The sequence below is a fragment of the Salvelinus fontinalis genome, chromosome 28, assembly GCF_029448725.1.
Source record: "Salvelinus fontinalis isolate EN_2023a chromosome 28, ASM2944872v1, whole genome shotgun sequence".
NCBI classification, from domain to species: domain Eukaryota; kingdom Metazoa; phylum Chordata; class Actinopteri; order Salmoniformes; family Salmonidae; genus Salvelinus; species Salvelinus fontinalis.
Window position 1 is genome coordinate 37,058,256 of NC_074692.1, and position 8,285 is coordinate 37,066,540.

Sequence of the window (8,285 nt, forward strand, 5' to 3'; positions counted from 1 at the left end):
AGGGGGAGACACTCTAGACCCAAACTGCTACAGACCTATATCTATCCTACCCTGCCTTTCTAAGGTCTTCGAAAGCCAAGTCAACAAACAGATTACCGAACATCTCGAATCCCACCATACTTTCTCCGCTATGCAATCTGGTTTCAGAGCTGGTCATGGGTGCACCTCAGCCACGCTCAAGGTCATAAACGATATCTTAACCGCTATCGATAGGAAACAGTACTGTGCAGCCATATTCATTGACCTGGCCAAGGCTTTTGACTCTGTCAATCACCACATCCTCATCGGCAGACTCGACAGCCTTGGTTTCTCTAATGATTGCCTCGCCTGGTTCACCAACTACTTCTCTGATCGAGTTCAGTGTGTCAAATCGGAGGGTCTGTTGTCCGGACCTCTGGCAGTCTCTATGGGGGTGCCACAGGGTTCAATTCTTGGACCGACTCTCTTCTCTGTATACATCAATGATGTCGCTCTTGCTGCTGGTGAGTCTCTGATCCACCTCTACGCAGACGACACTATTCTGTATACTTCTGGCCCTTCTCTTGACACTGTGTTAACAACCCTCCAGGCGAGCTTCAATGCCATACAACTCTCCTTCCGTGGCCTCCAATTGCTCTTAAATACAAGTAAAACTAAATGCATGCTCTTCAACTGATCGCTGCCTGCACCTGCCCGCCTGTCCAGCATCACTACTCTGGACGGCTCTGACTTAGAATATGTGGACAACTACAAATACCTAGGTGTCTGGTTAGACTGTAAACTCTCCTTCCAGACTCACATCAAGCATCTCCAATCCAAAGTTAAATCTAGAATCGGCTTCCTATTCCGCAACAAAGCATCCTTCACTCATGCTGCCAAACATACCCTTGTAAAACTGACCATCCTACCAATCCTCGACTTCGGTGATGTCATTTACAAAATAGCCTCCAAAACCCTACTCAATAAATTGGATGCAGTCTATCACAGTGCCATCCGTTTTGTCACCAAAGCCCCATATACTACCCACCACTGCGACCTGTACGCTCTCGTTGGCTGGCCCTCGCTTCACACTCGTCGCCAAACCCACTGGCTCCAGGTCATCTACAAGACCCTGCTAGGTAAAGTCCCCCCTTATCTCAGCTCGCTGGTCACCATAGCAACGCCCACCCGTAGCACGCGCTCCAGCAGGTATATCTCTCTGGTCACCCCCAAAACCAATTCTTCCTTTGGCCGCCTCTCCTTCCAGTTCTCTGCTGCCAATGACTGGAACGAACTACAAAAATCTCTGAAACTGGAAACACTTATCTCCCTCACTAGCTTTAAGCACCAGCTGTCAGAGCAGCTCATAGATTACTGCACCTGTACATAGCCCATCTATAATTTAGCCCAAACAACTACCTCTTTACCTACTGTATTTATTTATTTTGCTCCTTTGCACCCCATTATTTCTATCTCTACTTTGCACCTTCTTCCACTGCAAACCAACCATTCCAGTGTTATTTTTTTTACTTGCTATATTGTATTTACTTCGCCACCATGGACTTTTTATATATATATTTTTATTTATTTACATATATATTTTGTTTGCCTTCACCTCCCTTATCTCACCTCACTTGCTCATATTGTATATAGACTTATTTTCACTGTATTATTGACTGTATGTTTGTTTTACTCCATGTGTAACTATGTGTTGTTGAATGTGTCGAACTGCTTTGCTTTATCTTGGCCAGGTCGCAATTGTAAATGAGAACGTGTTCTCAATTTGCCTACCTGGTTAAATAAAGGTTAAATAAAAAAATAAAAATCTAGGGTATTGTATGTAGTCAGTCTCTCTGATGTAGTAGTGTTGTATGTAGTCAGTCTCTGATGTAGTAGTGTTGTATGTAGTCAGTCTCTCTGATGTAGTAGTCTTGTATGTAGTCAGTCTCTCTGATGTAGTCTTGTATGTAGTCAGTCTCTCTGATGTCTGTTCTGGCTGTGGGGGGCTGGAGTCTGTTCTGGCTGTGAGGGGCTGGAGTCTGTTCTGGCTGTGGGGGGCTGGAGTCTGTTCTGGTTGAGGGGGGCAAGGGGCTGGAGTCTGCTCTGGTTGAGGGGGGCTGGAGTCTGTTATGGCTGTCCATCAGGGTGGCCAAAGGCCAGGGCCTAATGCACGTCTTCCTCCTCTCCTCCTCTTCTCCAAATTGGTTTCTCTCTCACTCTTTTTCTGGAGTTTCCAGCGAGCAAATGAGGGTCCTGATTAGACCGGGGCTGTCTGGAATACTTCCTGATCATAACTGCCCAGGCCACAGATGGGGAGAGGGAGAGAGAGCCAAGGTCGTGCCCAGTGGTCCTGTGCCAGTAGCAAAATAGCCTGTCTGCAATGTCTCCTCTAGTAGGCTTTCTGTTTCATGGCAGTCTGTGACTCTGCACTATGTGTTAAAACATCAAATAGTTAGTCTAGTTTTCAACATACCTTTATTGACCTCAACTATTAAGATAGCATGTTACAGTATTTGAGTGTCCACGGTACGATGATGTAATCCCAATCTGGTTTGTGCAGGCCCGCTCTCACTTTGCTGTGTTTTCTAGTAGAAAACAAGGATTGGGATGATTAATGTGTAGTAGCGTATTCACTGGCAGCTTTGGAAAGACAGGGGCACAGTTCAAACAGACTGCCAGACAGTAACTTTTAATCCCCTGAAACAACACCACTCAGCAGCCACGACCATGGTTGCATCTTAAATTGCACCCTATTCCCTATTATAGTGCACTACTTTTGACCAGGGCCCATATGACCTAGGGAATAGGGTGCCTGTTGGGACACAGGCCATGTCTCGCCATACGTCTTAGTTACAATACTAATGCCCATTTAGCTATGCAACCCTGATTCGTTTAATTTCTTGAAGCGGAAATTTAATCTGTTCACCCCCAAATAAATTAGATTTGGTGTATGAACTTTTGGAAAGCTTTTAGCATGGACTCATCCTCTGGCTGTTGCTGGGGACCCAATAAACTGAAGCGGTGATGAACAGATGGGGCTGAGGTCCATGGGGCATGTGTGGCTCGTCAAATCAGACCCAAGAATCCTCCTCTTAGTTTTATTAATGCTACAGCACTGCCATAACACGGCCCAAAATGGCACACTATTCCCTATATAGTGCACTACTTTTGACCAGAGCCCCATATGGCTCTGGTTAAAAGAAGTGCACTATATAGGGAATAGGGTGGGATTTGGGACAGAGACCATGTTTAATCAGTTCAGAACACCTAAACTATTTGTAGCTTTGAGTGAATTAGTGTTATTGGTGGCTATAGTAACGACATGTTGGTTTATATGAGGGCAGAAGCAGATGAAAACCTCTCCATGCCACCTGCTCTTGCTGTTTCTACCTGTCTTTGTTGATGTGTATCTTCTCTGATCAAGTCTCACTGCTTCTCTGTTAGTTGCCTCTGTAATGAATTGTTCCGACACACCACAGTTGCTCTGGTAACCTAGTAAAGATGAAATTACAACTTCCTCTCTGTGTGTTCCGTTTCAGTGTGAGGGTATTTTACCTGCGCACCGGCTCCTCTGTGACATCACTGTACGCCCACCACATGGGTGGGCGTACATGACCTCCGTACATGACCTCCACATGACCTCCGTGCAGGCAGACGATTGGAAGATTGTGAGCGGCGAAGGCGAGGGATTGGTCTGCGTCTGGGAGATGAGGATGGGAGCCAACCTGTGGAAGGTGGGACAAGAGAGTTCTTTCTCTTGGTTGTTTAGTGTGCATCTGTTGACACATCTATTTGTTTGTGCCACTAAAGGCAGGTAGAGGACGGACATGTGCTGTTCTGCACTTATTCATATCCTCATTTATGTGTCTTGCGGTTTCTGTCACTTGTATGCATTTAAAAAATATTCAGCAACATTGACCTATCAGGCTGACATTGGCAGCAAACCAACAGGTGCATCAGTATTGATTGATCAATTCTCAGCTCCTTAGTGAATGTGTTTGGGTTTGTGAGTGTTTGGGTTTGTTTGGGTTTGTGTGTGTTTGGGTTTGTGAGTGTTTGGGTTTGTGAGTGTTTGGGTTTATGTGTGTTTGGGTTTGTGTGTGTGTGAGTGTGAGTGTTTGGGTTTGTTTGGGTTTGTGAGTGTTTGGGTTTGTGAGTGTTTGGGTTTGTGAGTGTGTGTGTTTGGGTTTGTGTGTGTGTGTGTGTTTGGGTTTGTGAGTGTTTGGGTTTGTGTGTGTTTGTGTGTTTGGGTTTGTGAGTGTTTGGGTTTGTGTGTGTTTGGGTTTGTGAGTGTTTGGGTTTGTGTGTGTTTGGGTTTGTGTTTGTGAGTGTTTGTGTGGGTTTGGGTTTGTGTGTGTTTGGGTTTGTGAGTGTTTGGGTTTGTTTGGGTTTGTGTGTGTTTGGGTTTGTGTGTGTTTGGGTTTGTGTGTGTTTGGGTTTGTGTGTGTTTGGGTTTGTGAGTGTTTGGGTTTGTGTGTGTTTGGGTTTGTGTGTGTTTGGGTTTGGGTTTGTTTGGGTTTGTGAGTGTTTGGGTTTGTGTGTGTTTGGGTTTGTGTGTGTTTGGGTTTGTGTGTGTTTGGGTTTGTGTGTGTTTGGGTTTGTGTGTGTTTGGGTTTGTGTGTATTTGGGTTTGTGTGTGTTTGGGTTTTTGGGTTTGTGTGTGTTTGGGTTTATTTGGGTTTGTGTGTGTTTGGGTTTGTGTGTGTTTGGGTTTGTGTGTGTTTGGGTTTGTGTGTATTTGGGTTTGTGTGTATTTGGGTTTGTGTGTGTTTGGGTTTGTGTGTGTTTGGGTTTTTGGGTTTGTGTGTGTTTGGGTTTATTTGGGTTTGTGTGTGTTTGGGTTTGTGTGTGTTTGGGTTTGTGTGTGTTTGGGTTTGTGTGTATTTGGGTTTGTGTGTATTTGGGTTTGTGTGTATTTGGGTTTGTGTGTGTTTGGGTTTGTGTGTGTTTGGGTTTTTGGGTTTGTGTGTGTTTGAGTTTGTGTGGGTTTGGGTTTGGGTTTGTGTGTGTTTGGGTTTGTGTGTATTTGGGTTTGTGAGTGTTTGGGTTTGTGTGTGTTTGGGTTAGTGTGTATTTGGGTTTGTGTGTATTTGGGTTTGTGTGTGTTTGGGTTTGTGTGTGTTTGGGTTTGTGTGTGTTTGGGTTTGTGTGTGTTTGGGTTTGTGAGTGTTTGGGTTTGTGAGTGTTTGGGTTTGTGTGTGTTTGGGTTTGTGTGTGTTTGGGTTTGTGAGTTTGTGTGTGTTTGGGTTTGTGTGTGTTTGGGTTTGTGAGTGTTTTGATTTGTGAGTGTTTGGGTTTGTTTGGGTTTGTGTGTGTTTTGATTTGTGAGTGTTTGTGTGTGTTTGGGTTTGTGTGTGTTTGGGTTTGTGTGTGTTTGGGTTTGTGTGTGTTTGGGTTTTTGGGTTTGTGTGTGTTTGGGTTTGTGTGGGTTTGGGTTTGTGTGTGTTTGGGTTTGTTTGGGTTTGTGTGTGTTTGGGTTTGTGTGTATTTGGGTTTGTGAGTGTTTGGGTTTGTGTGTGTTTGGGTTTATTTGTGTTTTTGGGTTTGTGTGTGTTTGGGTTTGTGTGTATTTGGGTTTGTGTGTATTTGGGTTTGTGTGTATTTGGGTTTGTGTGTGTGTGTGGGTGTTTGGGTTTGTTTGGGTTTGTGTGTTTGGGTTTGTGAGTGTTTGGGTTTGTGTGTGTTTGGGTTTGTGAGTGTTTGGGTTTGTGTGTATTTGGGTTTGTGTGTATTTGGGTTTGTGTGTGTTTGGGTTTGTGTGTGTTTTGGTTTGTGAGTGTTTGGGTTTGTGTGTGTGTTTGGGTTTGTTTGGGTTTGTGTGTGTTTGGGTTTGTGAGTGTTTGGGTTTGTGTGTATTTGGGTTTGTGTGTGTTTGGGTTTGTGTGTGTTTGGGTTTGTGTGTGTTTGGGTTTGTGTGTGTTTGGGTTTGTGTGTATTTGGGTTTGTGTGTATTTGGGTTTGTGTGTGTTTGGGTTTGTGAGTGTTTGGGTTTGTGTGAGAAATATATAAAAAATATTTAATTGTAAAAAATGGTGTTTGTTGTTTCTCCTTCCTGTCTATTTTCAGGCACCCAGTCAGACACGTCCGGTTCAACACCAGCTTCCTGGTGAAAACCAACATCCCAGACGAAAGTCTCAACGAGGGGCCTGCATCACAGACGACGACCTCACAGCCTACTGCAGGTGACAGATAACGCACAGACCCTCCCTCACCCTTCTAACACTGACTCCCGCTGACTCTCTAAACCCTGAAGGCTGTTTGATGCTAATGCTATTCACAAACATGGCATACCCCGGTTCTAAGTACTTCCTCAGGCTGTCCTATCCCAATACAGATCATTGCACAAGAAAATACTTCTCATACTTCTAAGTTTTGGGCTTAGCGCACCTCTACTTTGTTCTACAGAGAACATTATGCAGAGAGCATTGGCTCATTATCTCTGTCCACATTAGACACAGAGGACAGAGAGTAGTGTCTGATGTTTAACTCACCTCATTCTCTCTGTCCACATTAGACACAGGGGACAGAGAGTAGTGTCTGTTTAACTCACCTCATTCTCTCTGTCCACATTAGACACAGAGGACAGAGAGTAGTGTCTGTTTAACTCACCTCATTCTCTCTGTCCACATTAGACACAGTGGACAGAGAGTAGTGTCTGTTTAACTCACCTCATTCTCTCTGTCCACATTAGACACAGGGGACAGAGAGTAGTGTCTGATGTTTAACTCACCTCATTCTCTCTGTCCACATTAGACACAGAGGACAGAGAGTAGTGTCTGATGTTTAACTCACCTCATTCTCTCTGTCCACATTAGACACAGGGGACAGAGAGTAGTGTCTGTTTAACTCACCTCATTCTCTCTGTCCACATTAGACACAGGGGACAGAGAGTAGTGTCTGATGTTTAACTCACCTCATTCTCTCTGTCCACATTAGACACAGAGGACAGAGAGTAGTGTCTGATGTTTAACTCACCTCATTATCTCTGTCCACATTAGACACAGAGGAGTGATCTGCCACTAGGACTTCTCTGAAGACTCTTCCTCCCAGGACCATGTTCTGCCCATCTGCAGGTCTCACTACGTAGAGTCACCTGGTTACAACATCGGCCTGGCCGTTCCCTATGACATCCTGTCTTGCTCTGACCCTTCCGACTGACCCACGTACCCAATCTACTACCAGGATTTTTATACACTGGTTGTGGGCCTCTGGACACTATATACTGTATGTGATGTGTGACTGCATTGTTCTCATATCCTGGTTAAATCAAAAATCTAATCAAATGTTATTTGTCACATGTGCTGAATACAACAGGTGTACCTTACGGTGAAATGCTTACTTACAAGCCCTTAACCAACACTGCTTTAAGAAGTTTTAAGAGAAATAAGTCTTAAGTAAAAAAAAAAAAAAAAAAAATTGAAAGTAAAAAATGAAAATGACAAATAATTAAACAGCAGTAGTAGTATAACAACAGCAAGGTACAGAGTGAATGTGCGGGGGCACCGGTTAGTTAAGGTATTTGAGGTAATATGTACATGTAGGTCGGGTTAAGTGACTATGCATAGATAAGAAGACTGAATGCTGTGCTCACTCACTCACTTTCATCAGTGTTCAGTCTGGTTTAAACAGGATATGGGCTCTGCACAAATCAAACCAGCTTTTATAAATCTGTTTGATTTTCCAAACTGAATTTAATTTAGAATTTTGTTTGTGAAGGTAGTGGTCCGTATTTTTTTTTAAACAACCTCATGTTTCCTTATAAAGGTTGTCACGATTGTCGTAATGTGGAAGAGAGGAGGACCAAGGCGCAGCGTGAAGTGAATACATTCTTCTATTTAATAAACGAAGAACACTTGACAAACTTACAAAACAACAAACGAACGTGACGCTATAAATAAACAGTGCAGACACAAGCAACTAACACATAGACAATAACCCACAACAAAAAACAGGATACCTAAATATGGTTCCCAATCAGAGACAACGCAAAAACCTGTCTCTGATTGAGAACCATATCAGGCCAAACACATAGAAATAGACAAACCAGACATACAACATAGAATGTCCACTCAGATCACACCCTGACCAAACAAAACATAAAACACATAAAGCAAACTATGGTCAGGGCGTGACAAAGGTGTAAATGTACATTCAAAGCATTGGTTTTAATCTTGCTATTGGTTTTAATCTTTGTTAAAGAGATATTGAACTTCACACTGATACAGTATGCTCCATAAATTAAACAACAATCAACTAATCTTTCTGCTTAATTTACTTCAGTGGAACTGCGTAAAGTGCTTCTGTATTCACAAGAAGATGCACGCAAA

General features: G+C 43.5%; 1 pseudogene; it reads left to right on the top strand.

The window, feature by feature from the left end:
• The window catches only part of LOC129826670 (F-box/WD repeat-containing protein 8-like), a 29,669-nt pseudogene extending 21,457 nt beyond the window's left edge, over positions 1–8,212 (top strand).
• The last annotated feature ends 73 nt before the right edge of the window (positions 8,213–8,285 follow it).